The sequence below is a fragment of the Cupressus sempervirens genome, chromosome 6, assembly GCF_028749045.1.
Source record: "Cupressus sempervirens isolate cs-2001-9-10 chromosome 6, ASM2874904v1, whole genome shotgun sequence".
Taxonomy (NCBI): domain Eukaryota; kingdom Viridiplantae; phylum Streptophyta; class Pinopsida; order Cupressales; family Cupressaceae; genus Cupressus; species Cupressus sempervirens.
The window spans coordinates 53,563,140-53,584,657 of NC_143123.1; the positions used below are offsets into that span (position 1 = coordinate 53,563,140).

Consider the following 21,518-nt stretch of genomic DNA (forward strand, 5'->3'; position numbering starts at 1 on the left):
CTACCCTATGAGAAATCTTCCCTATTAAGAGCTTTACAAAGACTATTAGGTCTACCTTGATTAAAGGATTTAACACTTACAATGAAGTAAAGACTCTATTTAGAGATTTACATAGGCCTGCTAGGACCACTATGTTAAAAAATTTACCCTTATTCACTTTTCCAAAATGATTCACTACCCGATCCTTCGATCTGTACTATCAATGATGGTTATGAATCTTCTCCTTCCAATCTCTAATTTGATCCCCTATTTGATATATCTTTACTCTACCCTTCACTACTTCACTAGGTCACTAAACTTTGTTACTTCACAACTTTTTCTTGCAACCTCCAAAACCTAACTCCTTCACATACAATACTTTACTTCACTTCACACATCTACTATTACCATTTATGAATAGGGTTTGGATCTTCCCTTTTAAAGAGATTTGTAGAGTCTTCTAGAATACAATCAATGATATAGATTTTTTCCCTTTACCTGTTCATTTGATTGGTTTTCCTCCCTTCATAGGGATCGATGATCTACATCAAAAAATGTAAAAATATTTGTAACAAACTTTACAATCATTAATTGTTATTTACATGTCGGCTCAAAACAATTTACCTCAAAGTTTGTGTCATTTCAGACATTCATGTTCACACCATGTTACTCAACACATACTATTTCTAATGCTCAGTCGTAACTATTCATTCTACTAATACTCAACCTTAACTAACCCAGCTCTTTCTGTATGACTCGACAAGCATATACTCTGTTTACTTGGTATTTACTAAACTTGACTTATATAGGAGTACTCAATGACCAAAGGCCTTGCTTGGCTCCTATAGATCTCAACATAAATAGGATTATTTAGAAGTCTTTACAAATACATGACCCGGCCTATAAAGAGTAACTTGGTCGTAGTGATGACCAACTAAGTCTATCTTGTATATGACTAAGTCTTTGACACCAATAGACAACAAAACTAGAGAGATCAACAATCTCCCCCTTTGACATTTGTGGCAAAAACACTTTGTCATGATTACATCATTACAATTTAAAAATGATAGTACTCCCCCTATGCCTATGAATCGGTCCATATAGGACTTAAAAAAAAAAACTTTCTTTTACATCATACTCACACTACTACATTTGACCTCATTTTTCTACCAAAAGTTTTGACCATCAACTAAAATAGTTTAAGTTGGTCAGAATGTAGAAGACAAAAATTTCTTTTTTTACATCTAAGCCCCGTGTTGGTCAAAATTTTGACCAACACGAGGCTTAGATGTAAAAACCAAAAAGATTTCTTGTTTGTTATTTTTTGCATGCACGGGATCATTCACATTTTGTTCCAGAGTTGGGTGCCATCACTAGACAAAAAACTGATGCTTTTCCCTTGCTTGCTCATGGCTTGATAGGGATAGTAGCAATTTCTTAGATATATCAAGGGTGAAAGATTACTCTTGTCACTGGATATCTATAAATTAAAAGAGGGTTTATATTAGTGTAGATTGCCAGTTATCATGCAAATGCAAGGAGGTTTAAGAAATTAAAAACTTTTGTAGAGTTGAATCAATACTAAGTCATCAAATAAGGTAAACATGTTTGGAGTACACTAAAGTAGAGAACTTGGTTTGAAGCTAAATCTTTACAAGTAGCTGGTATTGATGCCAATGTAGTTTCTTAGTTTTGTTGAGATTGATATAATTTTAATTTGTGATCCTTTGTTTTCTTTATATTCACAGCAAAAACAAGAAAATATTCACAAGATAGAGGAGAAAAGAATATATTTACAATTATATGATGCCATGGAAGCACTTGTTCACATCTGTGGAGATGGTTGTCACACAATAGGACCCCACAACAAAGACCTAGATGATACTATGGGACCCTGCAATTTCCCAGCATGCAAAGGCCTTGAATCTTTAGTTAGACATTTTGCTGGGTGCAAGACACGAGTCCCTGGTGGATGTGTTCACTGTAAAAGAATGTGGCAACTTCTTGAACTTCATTCAAGAATGTGTTATGAGCCAGATGTCTGCAAGGTTCCTCTGTGCAGGTACAGATGGAGCTTTTGTTATTAAATGTACAATTGGTATTATTACATTTTCTAGAAGCATACTTCTTTTTGTTATAGATGATCAGAGTATATCTTCATGTAGGCATTTTAAAGAAAAAGTGAAACAGCAAAGCAAGAAGGATGAAGTGAAATGGAAGGTGCTAGTGAGCAAAGTACAGGTAGCTAAAAGAGTTGTCAATGCCTTTTCATCAGTTGCCACTGTATAAAGATCAGCTTTCTTACAACACTGTACTAGTTTCTTGCATTATATTTTTTTTACCAATTTAGGTTTTGGCTTCATATGAGTCTTTCTAATTTTACAATGTGCTAGATTGAGTTAAATATTGCCTATTGACTCAAAAGATGTAGAGATAGTATCTTGGTTATCTTGGAGTGTCTTGTGTTAATAAAAGCTGGATGGCATTATGAGAGGCTATTTTTATCTAATAGTTCATTTCTTGTAGTTTGTAGCAATTGATTATCATATATTCAATCAGAAGAAACCAGTCTTCAGAAAACTATACAATTTTATTTCGGATGTTCGTGTTTGAATGTCAAGCTCTAAAATTTTTTGCACTTAATAGGTGGTACTAAAACAAATAACCTGAATGTCCATGGGCACTGTGGATGACAATGGCTTACATTGTTTGTTATGCATTGTAAGAGTCAATGATGATAATATCAGTCCTATAAGTAGTCCTATCAATAAAACACTAACACGGTTGATCCTTATACATTGCACCTAAGCTAATAATAGGTGGCCAACATATTTGCATTAATTTTTAGCTGATTACAACATGGTGCTTAAACCATCATGCTCTAGATCCAGGAGCATTTTGATTGAGTCTTCCTTTTGCTTGGTTCAAACCAACCTTAAGGTCTAAAATTTTATTCTAGCTTATAGAAAGCAATCATTTAGCCCATTTGGCTCCCACTTATTATTGACAGGTACATGGGTTGTACATCTTGGGCTTGGATTGCATCTCATACTTTAGTGGTCAATTGGACTCTTTGTAATAGTGCGATGTTTCCTTAATCAGGGTCACTTTGATGTGGAGATTGTATCTAAGCTGGGTAGTAGTTTCTCATTGAGACCATTTGTTGTTGTCTTGGTGAGTTGTGCAACAATCTTTGCATATTTTTCCTCTCATTTTCAAATTTATGCCCAAATAAGAATTATAATATTTCCCATTGAAGTGATAATGAGTTATGTAAAACAATCCTTTTATCATGTAGTGTTCAGCTTTTCAATTGGGTCATTTTACAGGGTTCATGCACTATTTTGATTATGATTGCAATGCTTCCTCTTGGAAAAATTTTCTTTTTCCATGTTTTACTCATAAGAAAGGTTGATAATCTTGTCAAAATTTTGATTTGAAATATTGATATTTTCTGTATTCAACTTTTTGGTATACCTTCTGTTATATGATGAATGTATTTTATGCTTATTTCCTTTGGTTGAAATGCCAATAATAGGGTGTTAGCACATATGATTACATTGTTGCAATGAGGGAGCAAGAGCAGCAAAATATGGGAGGAGCACAAAGCCCACAAATGTCAATGACAAGTTCAATGTTAGGATTGAGTCATTCAAGTTCTATGAGTGCATTACACCATGGGTCCTAGTGCACTCCACCATGCCTTTTTGTAGAGGACCAGGTCTGAATCTATAATCTTTGAGACAAATGCAATGTGCACATGTTATTCATATTTTATGTCAACATATCTATATAACTTACTACACCAATTTGGTGATTTGAAATTCTCTGTGTTGCCAAGAGATAGTGTCATGTCATCCATCAAGGTAGATAATCGAAATATAAAGAGGATATCCAATGAATAGATAGTGCAAAAGAATAAAGGATCTGTAAAGATTAACCCTTGGGCACTGGCTCCAATGAATGCAAAATAGGTTTCAAGGATTGCTACACAAGCAAGGAAAAACTCAAAAGTTCTATGTCCTGTATCTAAGCAAAAAGGCATGCTAGTGATAGAGATTGACAGTAGTTTGGAAAGCAGTAGCAGAGATCTAAGCACAAAGATCTATTCTAATTCTGAAAATTATAGACAAATGAATAAACGTGGTAGATTACAATTAGCTCTCCAAGCGGTAGGTATCAAGCCTCTATTTCCCATTGTGACTAGTAATTCAACTATGCTTTTCAAACATCTAATTTTGTCATCTAGCACCAACCTTAAGAGCCTTCCAGGTGATCTATGTTGTTTAAATCTCTCTCAAATATTGCTTATTTATTTGTTGCTATTGTCAGTCCCAATTGTAGGGACAGATGTATCAATTCACCCCTTGTACCACAGTTATCCTAGTATAGCCATGAAAATCAAACAATGAAGACTAAACTTCTTTTGAGATTCTCATGCATGGCTCTGAATACATTCTTGTCACATTAAATGAATAGACAACTATTGTTGCTAAGAACACATTTTTAGTCTACTAGTCTTTTGTTTGTTTATGATCCATAGTGTTAGTTTATAGTTAATAAATTATAATATTAGCTTATCCACCACCTGTGAGCATCATCTAATTGCAATGAGAGCTAAGTGTTCCATTCATTCTCATAAGAGATGATTCCTTGTGAACTATTACTCATGAAACATGGGTCAATGAGTTTGACTTAAAATCCACAGTGAATTTTGCTCAAGGTTTTGGCATTGTGAAGTGTAGCCCAGTTCTTTATGTGCCAATGGAAATACTGAGAATGCTAAGAGATGGCATGGTTACTCTCGTTGATGTTATTTCTTTTCTGATAAATATATCTATTGCATTTTCCTTGCTTTTTTAAATGGGAAGTAATCTAAGGGGAGAACACTTTGTTATTTTTCCTAGTAAGTGTTTTTATACATATAAAATGATAGCATTATTTAGACTTGCACAATACACCAAATTTTGTGCTTTTGATTGACTGTGTTGTTTTGTATTGTGATTTGTGTGGAGTTGACTTTGTGTGTAAGGTTTTGTATTGGATAAGTTAAAGAGTGGGATTTTTATTTTGTTGTTTTTCCAATAATTATTTATATATTCTAGTGCTTTTGGTCCAAGTTAAGGTTTTAGTGTTGTTGTTTTAGGGCTCTTGGAGATGTTTTGGTTTAAGTTAGGGATTTTGGGAGCTTGGTTTTGTGGTAGGGTTTATGGTGATTTTTTTTGGCATAGGTTTGTATGCTTTACAAGTTTGGATGAATGCCATGCTATCATGTACACTGTAAATAGGATTGGTTAGATTTAGAATCAGTTTGGATCAGGTAAAGTTCAATGGGTATACTTTTTTTGGTCTGAATCATGAAAAACTTGTTGTACGTTTCGTGCAATGGATACAATTTTTAAAAAAACTTGCAAAGTTGATTTTTGGGGTAGGGTATAGTGAGATTATCTATTTTTTGTTTGGGTGTTTTATCATGATTTTTCGTAATGAGTGGTGTAACTATAATTGTTTATTTTAGTGTCATCATATGAGATCACTAGTACATTTCCTTAATTTATTTGGAAATATTACCAAAATCATAGCCCCTTATTAATTGTAGTAATACATATGCAATTTTTTTGAGTGATCTCTAAAGCTAGATTATGTTTGTTGTATGCCCTATGACAGCTGATTTTCTTGATGGGGTTAAACTTGTTTGTAATAGCCCCAATCAAATTCATAATCAATAGTGTCGTATCAATTTTAGTTGTCTTTGTAGTTTGCTTATTGACACAGGAATAAATACCTATCTCGACAAGGAAAGATAAATGCGACTTGTGATCTCTAACTATCATCTTATGAACCTGAATCACTTATGTATGATGTCCAATAGGATCAACTTGTTGCTAGAACACTTGGGCATCTTGTATGGTGCTCTACAAAACCCAACCACTTTGACATAAGTTAGTTTTGAATTGGATTTTCCAATTGCCCTAATTTTTAGCTGAAATATTGCCTCCATTCATTCTTGCTTGCACAAATAAAAGCATCAAATAATATCTCTTTTGGCTTTCTGATCAGTTTGTTTCATCTTATTTTTCATTACCCGATTTATCCTTTTTATTTACAATACGTCCATCTCATTATAATTTATACAATTGTCCTATTTGTAACGAGGATTTTGAGGTTTCCATAGGTAAACACTTTTGATAGCAAGGTTTTTGTGAATATGATTATATCTTTTTCTTCTATTATAAGAACAAGGTGGTGGTTGTATTTTTTTTTTGTCTCGTGACTTTTGCAGGATATAATGAAATGCATATTTAACAAGCTACATGGGCTCAAGTGAGCATGAGGACAAATGCTTAAAATGCTCATATTGCATTGAACAAATTGTATGACAATAACATTTACATGTTGCTTGATAACAAGATTCCCAGAAGAATAACGTGTATAATAGTTGCAATGTCATTGAAATCCATGAAACACCAATTTTAAACTTTAAAAGTGCCTAAAGTGGTGCATAGACAATTTTGAAAAGAATCTTCGCTGTCGCATACCAGTTATATAAGCCAGTGGTTTTAATGATCTGAACTTTGCAAGCGTACTACACTCAATGAATTGTTGTAAGTTGAGAAACACACAATGCATGCAGGTGGAGGGTACTTAGTCAACTTGATGATAAAGGCTTATAAGGATTACACACATCCTTAATAGGATTGAGATGTGCGTGCTAATCTTTTCCCTGGGTTTTTTACTCAATTTTGAGCTTAGGATATGTGCTGAATATTTCACACAATGTTCCAGTTTGCTTTAATTACAAGCATTTTTTCCTTTTCTTATCTCCTATGAATGATAAGTGTCGATTTTAGTAGAATGTATTTCTATTTGTAGAAGCATATCCCTTATGTGCTGAATAATATTTCTAGTTTACTCTGACCTGTAGGATTATTCACTAAGCTTATTATTATAATAGTATGAGGAACTCTTGGCCTTCATGTCCTATAAAGGGTTCTAGTTTTCTATTGTTTTAAAACATAATTCATAAATCACAATAAGATGGAGACAATTTTGAAATTAGGACTTTCTATTTAGGGCTTTTCAGGCTTATCTATTTGTTGGCTATCATGGTCCTATAAGCTATTTGGTCTCGTTGATGTTATAAAAATATTGATCATTAGTCCATTCAATCATGAAATAAGACTTCATAATTTGAAGGTCGAGGTCACACTATTGGACTCTTCATCAGATAAAAGCATGAAGCCAACCGATGTAATAATTATGTCTGAGATTTATGCTTTTACATAATGATGGGTCTAATAATAAGATTGAAATGTGCTACTGCTAATGGAATTTTTGACAAAGAATGAAAAAAGACAACGAAGCACCCAATGAAGGAACTAGCCTCAAGCAAAGCAGTTGACCACAACAAATAGCTTTTGAAAAGGAGCAAGAATGTCAAATTTGAAGATTGTGGCTGATGTGGCGTCAATGAATGTTGCTAAATTAGATGAGTTGATCAAGAAATATTCAACTAAGATCCCCACTAGTGAAAATGAATTGTATAGAGATCCAAAGCCAGAACCTATCACTAAGTTACCAATGAAGATTTTCCAAAAAAAGCAGTTGTTTGATAAACCATCTGTTAGAATCTGAAAAGATTAATAACCCAGAAAACTAGTGCAAAGAGTAAATATCTAAACTATGAATGCAAATTATACAAAATCAAAATAGCATCATAGAGTTAGTCTCCAAGAGAGTAATGCAAATGCTGGAAGCAAAATAGCATTAAGAGGATGCAAAAACAAGAGATCCAAATACAAGCCAGGTAGCATGCTTATATAGGCTAGGAAGAGGGAGGAGGTGGCAACACCAACCAATGAGAAGCAACCATCTATTGGACTAAAGATAGAAAAGTATCTTCCCAAGATAGCTAATGGATGCTCACATGTAGAAAGGTGACACCTCACAACCATTCACCTAATAAGACATGCTTTATTAACCTAAGCGAGATTACTAAAAGTGTAGGAAAAACTGAGCAAAATAGGAAAAATAAAAAACTACACTAACACCCCCCCATAAGCGAAGCTTAGGTGGATGTAGAAATGGGTCCCGGCAAGTCAAGCCTAATGAGGTACCCATGTACATAAAATTCCCCCAAAAGAGAGAGAAAAGAGACTCCCCAAAGAAAATTAGGACTCCAAGTGAGAGGAAGAGGCCCCCCCAAAAGATGTAGCATCCTGCACCTCCAGCAAAGCTTGCAAATTTTGGCCGGTAGATCCACTTACATCGAACAAGTTTTCTTCCCTTAGGAAAAAAGACAAGATCCCAAGTGTGGTTCCTCATCAAGGAACTATACTCTTCCTGCATAGTTGTATCCCACTCAGAAATACCAAAAGCCTCATGAAAGGACTGTGGATTTGAGGTAGTAGCAATGAAGATATGTAGAGCATCCTGGAATTGTGAACGAGTCTGCTTGGTGTCTGATGGATCCCCAACCCAATCACCTGCAAACTGCAAGGTCTATCTAGCCCAAAGTGGACCAAAAGATGGAGAATCTAGAGGAGAATCATCAACCTGTAAATGATGACTAGGAGAGGAAGGAGGTGAGTCCTCTGAATCACTCTCTGCATCAAAAGTGGAGTTAGAAGACTGCTCAAGTGAATCTAACCCATTAGAAGATCTATCATGTATTCCAAGTGACTCCAATGTTAAAGTAGAAGGCAACCCTGTGACCATGCTCTGTTGGTTAAGCTGATGCAAGTAGTGGAAGTTAAGATGGCCAAACTGCTCATGCCATAATCTGCTCACATCATTAGAGTGAGTGAGAAAAAAAGTCAAAGGAGGATCAAGAACAAGGTGAGAAAACATATAGAGTCTTGACTGATGATCTGCTCTCCCAACTGCAATTGTAGAATCATTGTGCAACTCGCGTATCTCCACTGAATCAGGAGTGAACTCAACCCACTTGCCTAAACCTATGTGAGTGATCTGGTGTACCGATAGGAGATTAGTTGACAATGAGGGTACATAAGGAACATCATGGAATGTGCCATCCCCCACATCAACAGACCCTCTCCCACACACCTCAATAGGAGTGTTGTCACCCATCAACATAGAAGGCATAGTACATTGCTCCAAGGATGCAATTTCTTCCTTAGATGAAGCCATGTGGTGTGAAGCACCCGAATCAAGAACCCAAGTGGATGGTGAGGAAGCAACTGCAAAAAGGGCCTTGCCCTTTCCTTTTCCCTTGTTGTTTTCTTTTTCTTTGTTAGACCCTTCATTAGAACTTTGTTTGATAGACTCAGGAACACTGATATTATTCTTCTCGAGAATGTATGTCAAGTGATCAAGTTGTTTCTGCAAACATTTATGTTCATCATGACTAGGTCTTTTACAATAGGCACATTTGACCTTTTCTTTCTTAGGCTTATCGCCCTTGGAAGATGGTGTATCAATAGTTGCTTTTGAAGAAATCGATATCTAATCCTTCTTCTCCTCGCTATTCTTTTGTTTCTTATCCTTACTATTGTTGTTACTACTTTGTCCTTGTTGTTCTTTTGTGCCTTGGTTGGCAGCCAAGGCATGTGACTTAGAGGACTTAAGAATGCCCATCTGGATTAGCTTGTCCTGTTCTCGAGTGAGATTGACAGCAAAATCATCTAAAGATGGCATGGTGAATTGAGTACCAAGTGCACCCTTAGTAGCGTAGAAGGTAGAGACAAACACAGAATATTCTGAACTTAGCTTAGAGAGAATACTAAGAATCAGTTGTTCATCTTTCTTTTCAATTCCACATTGTTTTAACTGAAGCCTTAGTGATTTCAATTTGGTGAAGAAATCTTGGATTATGTTGAAATTGCCTGGACTCAAACTAATTAATTCATTTTCCAACATATGACCCCTCATTGAATCTTGTGTGCCAAATAGTGTTTCTAGCTTTGTCCATACTTCATTTGGTGTATCCAAAGACTCAATGTGAAATAGCAAGTTAGGAGAAACAGACAAACACAATGTTCCAAATGCCTCATCACATTTGTTAAACCACTTAGGCTTATCTTCATCTTTAGCAGGTTCAGTTTCAAGTCCCATAGTTATCCTATTTAATCCAGCTTTCCTTAAGTGAATTTTCATGCATGATTTCCACTCAAAGTAATTGTATGGAGTTAGGATGGGCATATTTGTTTGATCCATGATGAATAAATACAGAGAAGAAATGCCAGAAAGAAGAGAACCTAGCCAAGACAATGCCCCCCCCTCTTTACTCAATCAAAGAACCCCCCCCCAAAGAAATATTATTTGGAACTTTATTTTAGTGCATTTACAACTACCACTAGAAAGCGATACTTAGTGGTCTTGATTTCAATGCATTACAAACCCTCATGAAGAGCATATACTAAAAGTGAAACTTGGGCACATTAATCAAGGAAAAAAATAGCACCACTGCGATCTAATCGAAAAATCATGCACTTTCAAAAAAAGAATCGCCTCGATACGAGGTCATATGAGAAAGTTATGATCCTCTGAAGTTTCCAAAACGAGAACTGTGCACAGTCACGACTGAGAATCTGCAATTTTTGAAGAATTCGTGCATGAAAATTAAAAAAAAACTCAACTAGTGGATAGAGCACAAAAAAATAGCCAAGTTCATAATAAGAATCATCAAAATCAGAGTCTGTATGAGCAAGAACGAGACATTTGAAAACTGTGTTCAAATCTGTGACTGCCAACGGAGAGGGGTATGGCTGTAGCTTTGCATGCTCGATTTTGCAAAATATACAGCTTGCATGCAAAATCTAAAAGATACCCAGATGGTTTTTTGGGGCTGCGAACAAAACCCAGAAAGCATTTTTCTTGTTGATGTATAAAAGATGTTGTTGTAGTGTAAATCAAACTCCTTTAACAGTAAAAAACGGCTCCAAAAATCAAGAAACGACCCCAGCAACCAAAATATGACATGCAAATGCTGGATCAGCTTCCTAAGTCCATCAATGGCATGCTGGAACCTGCAATACTGATTGAAAACTCCAAATATGCAAGTTGGTTGTCCGATTTGAGATTGAAACCCTAGAGAAAAACTGTTTTTGTCAAAACTTTTCTGATTCTCAGGATCATCCAAAGATGCAAGAGAAGAGCATACTTCGTTTTTCAAAAAACTACAAAAAGGTTTATTAGCCCCCCTCGAATCTCTCAAATAAGGAAACTAAGATCTACTCTTGCACATAGAAAAGCTCTGATACCATGTTAGAATATGAAAAGATTAATAACCCAGAAAACTAGTGCAAAGAGTAAATATCTAAACTATGAATGCAAATGATACAAAATCAAAATAGCATCATAGATTTAGTCTCTAAGAGAGTAATGCAAATGCTGGAAGCAAAATAGCATTAAGAGGATGCAAAAACAAGAGATCCAAATACAAGCCAGGTAGCATGCTTATATAGGCTAGGAAGAGGGAGGAGGTGGCAACACCAACCAATGAGGAGCAACCATCTATTGGACTAAAGATAGAAAAGTATCTTCCCATGATAGCTAATGGATGCTCACATGTAGAAAGGTGACACCTCACAACCATTCACCTAATAAGACATGCTTTATTAACCTAAGCGAGATTACTAAAAGTGTAGGAAAAACCTAGCAAAATAGGAAAAATAAAAAAATACACTAACAAACTAAGGTTCGAACAGGCACAGAAGCAACTCAGTTGGAGAATGGCCAGGTATTGCATGATGAGGTTAAGGATGGTGTGATTAATAACAATTTAATTTCTAAATTCCAACAATGTTCTAGTTTTGTGACTCATGAATTTGAACATTTGGGGGACAAATTGATCAAATTAATGGATTGTGATACAGAGTTTGTAGCTGTGAAAAATTGTTTCCTTACTAGCCTAAATAAAATTGGACTTGCAACTAGTGTTACTGGTATTTATCAAAATTCACATATAGGTAGGTTGGGATAGGCTCAACTGTAGATTTTCAACAAATAGGCTGAGATAACAAGAAATTATTATGGTATAGCAAATGTTGTGGGTGCCCTGTGCACGTCAATATGGGACTACAGGATGTGAAAATTAGCCTTTTGGTTTTCGTTTGGAGGGGCTTCATTCTACAATGATTGTATGTCGTGAGTGCTATTTTTGGCTAGGGAATGTCTTTAAACATTCTGCTTCAAAGTTTTTATTTAGAATGCTTTTTTTGGTCTAATGAGCAATATTTTGGTTATGTTTAGTATAATATCATGTTTATGTATAGGGTGTTTAAAGAAACTATTTTTTGTTGGTGTTTAAAGAAACTATTGTCTAGAATAGCAGAACAAGGTGGTGCATTCAATTAATTAGCCCTTTAACAATATGATTGAATGAATGACTCAAAGTTTGTCAATGTGGCCAAAGTAGCCTATGGGACCTCCTAGGTAATAAAAACACTCTAAAGTAGGTTAGCTGGAACATTAGACCCTTTGCAATTGCTTCTTTAAGTGTGTTCATGGACATTTAATTTTGATCACTAAGTTTTCTATCATGTCTCATTGTTTTCTCAAAAGTACCTAAATTGTGCCTTCTAAAATCTCCCAAAACATGGAGTGGATGTCATTGTATGTTGGGCACTCCATGATAAATGCCACTCTATCTCTACCGCTCCTATGTTGCAAAATATTGTCTCCTTTCATTCTTCCCCAGGTACCTACCTGTTTCACTCCTCAAATGATGAGAACTTGTCCTAAGCTACATTATGGGCACTTTAGCTCTCCATTCGGTATTTGCTCCTTAGTATATGCTTTCTATTTGTGATCTTTGAGGGTTTGAATTCTTTGATTAATTGTCTTTTTTGTGCCCTTTTTTTTTTTGACCATACGAGACTTCTGAATTTTCCTTCACAGACTTCTTTATTCTATCATTGTTATTGGGATTTTTTTCGCACATCAACTTTCCATTTTTTGTTCTTTTGGCATTTTGCTTCATCTGCAATCTCTTTCTCCTTTCATGTCTCTCCTCTGTGAAATGTAGGCAAACAATTGTTTTCACAAATTCATTTTTCTTAACATCATAAACCTCTTTTGGGAGGTGATGATGGATAGGGGTACAAGAGGAGGGCTCAAGATATCTGTAACTCTCCCTTGTAGATATACAACTACAGCCTACTGAGATTTTAATATAACTAGATGGATTTGTGGGTTCAACTAGGTAATTATATGTTGCATAATTTGTTGGCCTACCTAGATTTGATTGTTTTGTCAAGGTCATCACCACTAATATGTAGAAGCGCTAAATCTTTAGGTTGTTGTATGATTGTTCATGGGGAATACCAATTGATGCTACTATCGATAGACAATGAATTAAAGTTATAATTTAGACTATCAAAGCATCATTGTCCCATACCCTTTTGGCTAGACTATCATACCACTGGAATGACCCCTTTGTTCTGTTTATGTTATACCTTATAGCAATGGGTTGTTCTAAATTGCTGATGTTTGTAAGTGTTCAAACCTGTAATGAATTTTAATGATGTAGTTTGTGTTATTTGCAATGAGTGAAATTAGTTGTGATTAAATTAGTAATATATTTAAAATCGAGAGATGTTCGGCATCTTTTTTGACGTCTATGTGTAACTAATAGTGCAATTTGTGATCTATTTTGTTGTTATTGTTAATGTTGACTTCCAGTGGAAGTATTTGATTTTAATTCATAAAAGTTCATGAAGTTCTACTTATGCTAGTAGACTCACATTGTAGAATGTGTCTGATAGTATCACTTTTTTGGTTTGTTTACATGAACTTTACTAAATGAGATGAACTGCTAGTTTCTTCCTCTATATGTCTTCATTTGTAATGTTGTACTACATATTGTGCAAGAGTTTGAAGGAATATTCTTGGGTGGATAATGATTCTTTCCTTAATTCTATATGTCTTCATTTGTAATTTTGTAGTATGTGTTGTGCAAGAGTTTGAAGGAATATTTTTGGGTGGATAATGATTCTTTCCTTAAGTATATAGGTGGGTGAAATTATTTCAAGGTTTGAGAAAAAGGGATATTATCTGAAAGGTAAGAATCAAACCCTTTTGTGTAATCGAACTTAACAATAGCATAATATATTATTTTGATGGATCCCTTAGGAAAACTAAGCTATTGTTATCATGTAACAATTCTAATATGCATTGAACTTATTGTTAGGTCTGAAAATGGTCTCTGTGGAAAGATCATTTGCCAAGAAACACTACGAGGACCTGTCTGCAAAACCATTCTTTGGTGGTTTGGTAGAGTACATTATATCTAGCCTAGTGGTTGCTATGGTCTAGGAGGGTAAAAATGTGGTTGCAACTGGCTGAACAATCATAGGAGCAACAAATCCTCTAGCTTCTTCCCTTGGAAAAATTAGAGGCGATTATGCAATTGAGATAGGAAGGTTAAAAATGTAACCCTGAATATAAGAGAACATAAATTTCTTGCTCATGTTACTTTAATTAAAATTGCAGCATAGAATTTTTTCTTTTTTTTAGCTTCATCAATTCTTAATGCACTTTTCTTGTTGTGTGCATAGTGCTTATGGTCTTATCTAGATTATGATGTGCCATTTTTATGCCATTGATTAAATTAAAATACCCAAACCATGTCTTCCAAGTTTTGACAATGCATCAAGTTTTCATACGATGTTGTTGTTTCTATTTTTATAACCTTTGTAAAAGGCCAACTCTTAATCCTCTTGACTTAGGTATATGCTGCTCTTTGGCTAAGTAGTTATGTTAAAAGAGGAATATCTATTTTGTGGAATTTACGAGGACTTTTACCCTACCATCATCTTCACCCATACTGAGGGTTTTTTTTAACCTCATTTTTTTGTTAGTGCTTGCCATTCATTTTGGTAAATGATTGTGCTGTGAGGGGTATGAATATGTGGTGAGATTTGCCCAGGGCTTTACTTGTTGCAGTCATCTACACACACTTTGAAGATATGAACCCACTCTTTTGGAAGTGACTGTGTGTTTGCCCTTGGGTAGGGGATTGTCAGAAGGGAAACATCTATGATGTGAAGTTTACCCAAGTCTTTAAGTTTTGAGTTTACACCTTGCATCATTTGCAACCATAGCTTGAGTTTGAAGCTGGGTCAATGCTAATAAAGTCAAGCAGTCACAACTTTACACATTTGAATGTCAACTTTTATCTCCTATTTATGTTTCTTCCACTACAAATTTAAGAAGAGTTAATGGTTAGATTTTCCTTCACTAAAGTTTCAATAAAGCACTTACTGTGAAGATGAGCCATAACCCTAATTTTTGTAAATGTGTAATGGATGATAGCTAAATATCAACATCACAGCTTTGTAAATTTGTGGTGGACAACAACTAATTAAGATGATCCCAAACTGTGATACTAAGATTACTATACAATTGAACCTAGAAAATAGAATGCTATTGATATAGAATATGGAAGCCTGATAATGAGGATTGTCATTTTCAAAATTTGTTTCTATTTTTTGTTTTTTGTTTGCCAAATTTTAGTTTGCAATTTGAATATGCATTCATAAATGACAAAATGTTAAGGGAACACACATCAAGCATGTTTGAGTAAATATGGGGAGGAAGGCTCTATTAAACCAATTTTTTTGATGGATCTTGTAAGTATTGTTAGAAGTTGTAATCTTTCCTTGGTATATTTATAAACCAAGGTTAGACCTTCTTTCTTTATTGTTGTAATATATTAGGATATAAGCCAAGGTATCCTAATATATTTATTTTTTGTCCTTTTTCCACTACATCCTATTTTGTCATCTAGTGGAATATGTGAGGACAAATATTTATTGTAATTTCTAATTTAGATTATTCCTCCTTAAGAGGAATCTCACACTTGGCCTCACACACTTATGAATGGTGGCATTCATAGACATGGGAGTTACATTCTAACTCCTCTCTCTCATCTCTATTTAAGAGATGACCCTCTTCTCTCATTTAACAATGAGGTTTCTTCCTCTTCTCAATTATTGTTGAGCAATTGCTCTCTTGCTCTCTCTTTCTTTCTTCTTAGGCTTTTCATGCCTCATTCATAACATCACAAGGGGTTTTCTTTGCTTTCCCCTTTCAAAATATCTTGTCTCATGGTGTTGGATCTTGAAGCTTTATCTCTCCTATCTTATGGTAATATCTTTTCATGCATTAACTCACTTAGATTCTTTCTTGGTTTTGCTTATTTACATATTTCTTTTTCCATTTCTAACAAGTATAATCATAGATGTCTAGTTGATGTAGGAAATGATTCAAGTTCAATGTTTATAACAATTTGGGAAACTCTTTTTTGGATTGTTTTAAAAAATTGTATTCTATTGTTCTAATAATATGCAATGCTTGCAGGAATGTCATCCATGGTAGTGATGCAGTGGAAAGTGCAAAGAAAGAAATAGCCCTATGGTTTCCAGATGGTGTGTCTGACTGGCAGAGCAGTCTGCATCCTTGGGTTTATGAGTCTTGAAATTTGTGATCCATTTTAATGTTTATATTTGAGAAGTTTTTAGGATGTTACTGAGGTACTTATTTCATCTCATATCCCAAGAGTAAAATGCTCTTAGTATTTTTGCTGGAGTCTACTTATTCTATTATGGTAATTATGAAGTACATGGTTCTAAATTTTTCAGTTCGGGACTTATTTGTTGATACTTGAAGTTGTATGTTCACAAGTATATCATCAATTATAATACATGGTTTTAGCAATAATAGATTAATGAATGGTGGTATGGCATATGGTGTTGGTGTTTATCTTGCTCCTAAAGATTGCTCCTACCTGAGGTATGAAAGATTATGTTCAAAGATGATGTCTTGGTGGGGATTTTTTTAAATGTTTGAATTCCAGAATATTCTTTCCTTTAAAATGCATATTCTTTATTTAAGAAGGAATGTTTGACTTACTATTATTGTTTATTCTTTATAGTGTTCCATTTTCAAACCTGGACATTAATGAGGAACAACATGCTGTGTTGTGTTGAGTTATTTTGGGGAATGTTGAGGAAGTTCCTCTTGATTCTCTTCAGTTTCATCTGAGTTGTGAAAAGTTTGATTCCGGCATTAACAATATTGCCATTCCAAAGCATTACATTATTTGGAGCACTCACATGAATACACACATTCTTCCAGAATATGTTGTCAGTTTTAAGCCTCCTCACCAATCTCAAGGGGAATAAAAGCTCCATATTCCTCATTTTCAAGAGGTTCCTTCTCATTTTGAAAGTTAAATACAAAGGAGAAATTCCTTTGATTCTTGTTTCTATTTTTGATCTAGTGAAACTGGTTCAATGCCTCAAAATCCATGAAATTGCCTTGTTCTCATCTCCTCACTCTCTTTGTGTTGTTTAATTATTTTTACCTTCACATATGAATGACTTGATTGCTATTTTGGATATGTATGTTGTCTATAAACTATTTGCAGGAAATTCCTCTGGTTTTCTCTTTCTCTTGGTATTTGTAGATTCTTTACATAATTGGTGTTATCCATGAACATTTCTTGACATTCTACTTGGACATGGATATTGATGGTAGAGACAACTCCTTTGTTCAGGTAAAGATGGCGAAGCATAGGGTGAAGGATGGATCAACTCCAAGGAAAAGTTTCTGGACAACAAAGATACACTTTGCCAAAACAAAGAAGGATGCTCAAGTTAAGTTGAAAATCTATCATCCATCCAAGTTTCATATGATCAATCCATTGAGGAAGACAAAGATAGGAAATCTAGTAGGATACAAAATTGTCCCTGGGGGCATAGCTGCAAGCTTGCTTGATCACAATGATCCTCCTCAACTCCGAGGTTCCTTCACTAACAACCAGGTCTGTACAAGAATTTGAATTTCATTTTTCTTTTAAATGTTGGTGAAATTTTTCAATAATCAGTGATGCTAGCATGGCACCCTTCCCTTACATGAGAGGTGTTTGACCTAAGCTATGAATCAGTGAGGTCACAAACAAGGGACCTCATCCCCAATTATCAATACCCATGCTCAAACCTGCGAGCACATTAGAGCATTAAAGGTGACCAGTGATGTTGGCATGACACTCTTCCAATACATGAAACATGAAATGCTTTTGACCTAGATCAAAAAATCAGTGAGGCCACAAACAATGAACCTCATTCCCAATTATCAATATTGATGCTCAAGCCTACTAGCACATTAGATTGTTAAAGGTAGAAAACTACGATCACAATGAGCCAACAGGAGTTTGAGTCGTTATGGTCACAACAATATCACCATCATAAAACCAAAACACTATAGGATGAACCCAATCAGACTTTGAATTTCATCTCTTATATTTGTTTTTGAAATTAATGTTGGTATATGTGGCCAAAACCAAATTGTGCACTGTAGTTGGCCATGCCTATTTTTGTCCATTGTTTCTATTGAGGTTTATTTAGAATCAAAACTAAACATTAAGTCCAAATCTACCTCGCTTGATGGCACTGAACACTTTTTCATGTATTAGATATGGATAACTCCATACAACTGTAGTGAGGAGTGGGCTGGTGGGTTGTATTCTTATCAAAGCCAAGGTGATGATACTCTGGTTGCGTGGTCTGATAGGTAAGTTTGAATACCATAAAATTCATACATTTATAGAGAGTTTTTCATGGACACAAATAGATTAATGTATTTCTATAGATTGAATTGCATTGAATTAGTTTCTATAAGTTGAACTTACTCAAATCTCAAATGTAAGAATCACTTTCCCCAAATTTCTATTAAGTTTTAATAACCAAACTTCTCAAACTCAATTTATAAAAGGGACCCAATCTTTATATGAAGCTCTTTATGATTTTGTGTTTCAAGGATCACCCAATTGAGAAAAAAGACATTGTACTCTGGCACACAATGGGCTTCCATCATCTTCCTTGCCAAGAGGACTACCAAATCATGCCAATAGTCTCTTCTACTTTTGAACTGAAGCCAACAAATTTCTTTGAAAGAAATCCTATTATGAGGACTGCACCCATGTTTGACAAGGACCTTCCAACATGTTCAATGTGAGCTCCATGAACATTTTCACCTTTTCAACATTATATTATGGCAGAAGAAAATAGCAAGGACACTCTTGGCATCATCTGCAAGGAGCCATGGGGGCAATTCAAAGCAATATGCTTCTCCAAGTAAGAATAAAGAAGCTGGTAAAAGAGATGAAGGTTGCTTCCAAGGGGCCAAAACACCTTCCACTCCATGTGAATCACACAACTTCTCAACATCAAGGTCTTCCACATACCAGTCAAATGAAACTGATCTCTCTGACCTTGTTGATATGGACTATGGTAAAGTATATGATATGTAAGTGTATGATGGAATAGAGAAAATCTAGAGCACCACTATAACTTATAATATAGAGGGATGGTGATAGTAGTTAGTTGGAGGTCAGTTCCGAAATTCCATCCATCCCTTTTTGGGTACATGATGATAATTTTATTTGGTGGTTGTTGTTGAGCAACATAATAGTTCTATTCACATTATATATCAAGTAAATAAATGGCTTGACATTACTTCAACTTTTCATGCTATCCATTTCTTTGTATAATAAAGAGGCTTGAAATGTGGCAAAATGTTCACCATTAAATGGGGACGATCCCTATGGAAATTAACCGAACTTAGTTGAATTGTGCAATAATAAGTCATGTTATGTATACCCCATATGTTCAAAACATTAAAATAATTCTTTTTATCATATGTTTTATCTTTTGGGGGGCCCTGTCAGCCATGGACTGCCTTCATCCAATGTACATGATTTGTCTCAATCATATAACTAACTATATATTCTTCATATTAGTTACTCTCGATGTTTTTCAGGCATTCTATAAATTAGTTCACATGCCTTGCATATGATATGACATTTTGCATGCATCCTACACTCTCTCTCATCTAGCTGATGATGGATTACGCAGAGTGATCTGAAACCATGATGCTAAAAAACACATAATCAAATCCAAAATGAACTTGCACTACAAATGGATTGTGGAAATATGATATTGGTAAAATCGCATGCATGTTTACCAGACAATCACAACTTAAAACTATATTTGTCCTGGTAGACATGCATGCAAAATTAACAATATCAAATTTCCACAATCCATTTGTAGTGCAAGTTCATTTTGGATTTGACTGTGTGTTTTTTAGAATCATGGTTTTAGATCACTCTACGTAATCCATCATCAGCCAGATGAGAGAGTGTAGGATGCATGCAAAATGTCATATCATAGGCAAGGCATGTGAACTGTTTTATAGAATGCCTGAAAAAAATTTACACCTAACTGTTGGTGGAAATTTCCACCTTCATTGGTCGAAATTTCCACCAACGCCTAAATTTTTTTTTACCTTTCTTGGTCAAAATTTCCACCTTCATTAGTCAAAATTTCCACCAACGCCTAAATTTTTTCTACTTTGTTGGTCAAAATTTCTACCAACACCCAAATTTTTTTCTACTTTTGTTGGTCAAAATTTCCACCTTCATTGGTCGAAAATTCCACCAATGCCTAAATTTTTTTCTACCTTTGTTGGTAGAAATTTTCACCTTCATTGGTCAAAATTTCCACCAATGCCTAAATTTTTTTCTACCTTTGTTGGTCAAAATTTCCACCAACGACCAAATTTTTTTCTACCTTTGTTGGTATAAATTTTGACCAATTCCTAATTGAACTTATCCAATGGCTTTGGAAGGTTTTCGACCAATAGCTTGGTCAAAATTTTGACCAATAGGTTGGTCAAAATTTTGACCAACCAGTGAGTTGGTTGAAATTTCGACCAAAAAAAAATCGACCAATGGGTTGGTCGATTTTGGTTGAAAACTGGGTCGAAAATTTAACCAATAAAGGTCAAAAAATGAACCCAAATGCACTAGTGTCATATATACAATACATAGGTTACAAGACTCAAATAGTCTAATGTAGCTTGTCATACCTTTGTTCTGACTTCTATTCTTCTATTATTCATCTGAGCTCTAGATCTCTAATTTGATTATTTTTAAATATCCTTCATTATCCCATTGAATCTTGAATACTTGAAATTTATTTCTTATCCCCCTTGATTTTGTCACTTATGTCAACTATTGGGGTTGTGAGAATGGAATCAAACCATATTTTTCAATGTACGATTTATGAGTTTGGATGATCATGGCAAGAGCATGATCCTATGTGGTTCTTACTAATTCTAAAACTTGAATCTTTATCTCCAAATTTGCAACTAAGTCAATTAAGCTATCAAAAATAGAAATATTGTGATCTTTTTAAACTAGATATTTTGCTGAAACCAACTCTCATTGTATGAACTCAAAATGAGGTATCAACATGGATTGTTATATGGAGATAAGCTTGGCCCTCATTTTTCTATCTATCATGTGTAGCTCGACCAACCTACCTTGTCCAAATAATAATCTATTGTAGTGCATTGAGCTTGATCCAACTAATTGAGAGATAAAATTTCTTGATAATTTTAGATCATCTTGAATCTTCTGAATGCTAGCTTGGAACTCATTTGTGAATTTTAGTACATCACAAAGAATATTGTATAGATCTTGTATTTTCTTAACAAGTTCTTCCATATTCTGT

General features: G+C 34.8%; 2 pseudogenes; both read left to right on the forward strand.

Annotated features, from left to right (window-relative positions):
* Positions 1–1,865: 1,865 nt before the first annotated feature.
* LOC149551097 (nucleoside diphosphate kinase-like) lies at positions 1,866–16,470 on the forward strand (annotated as a pseudogene).
* Positions 16,471–16,507: 37 nt separating this feature from the next.
* LOC149551098 (amine oxidase [copper-containing] gamma 1-like) lies at positions 16,508–18,960 on the forward strand (annotated as a pseudogene).
* Positions 18,961–21,518: the final 2,558 nt, after the last annotated feature.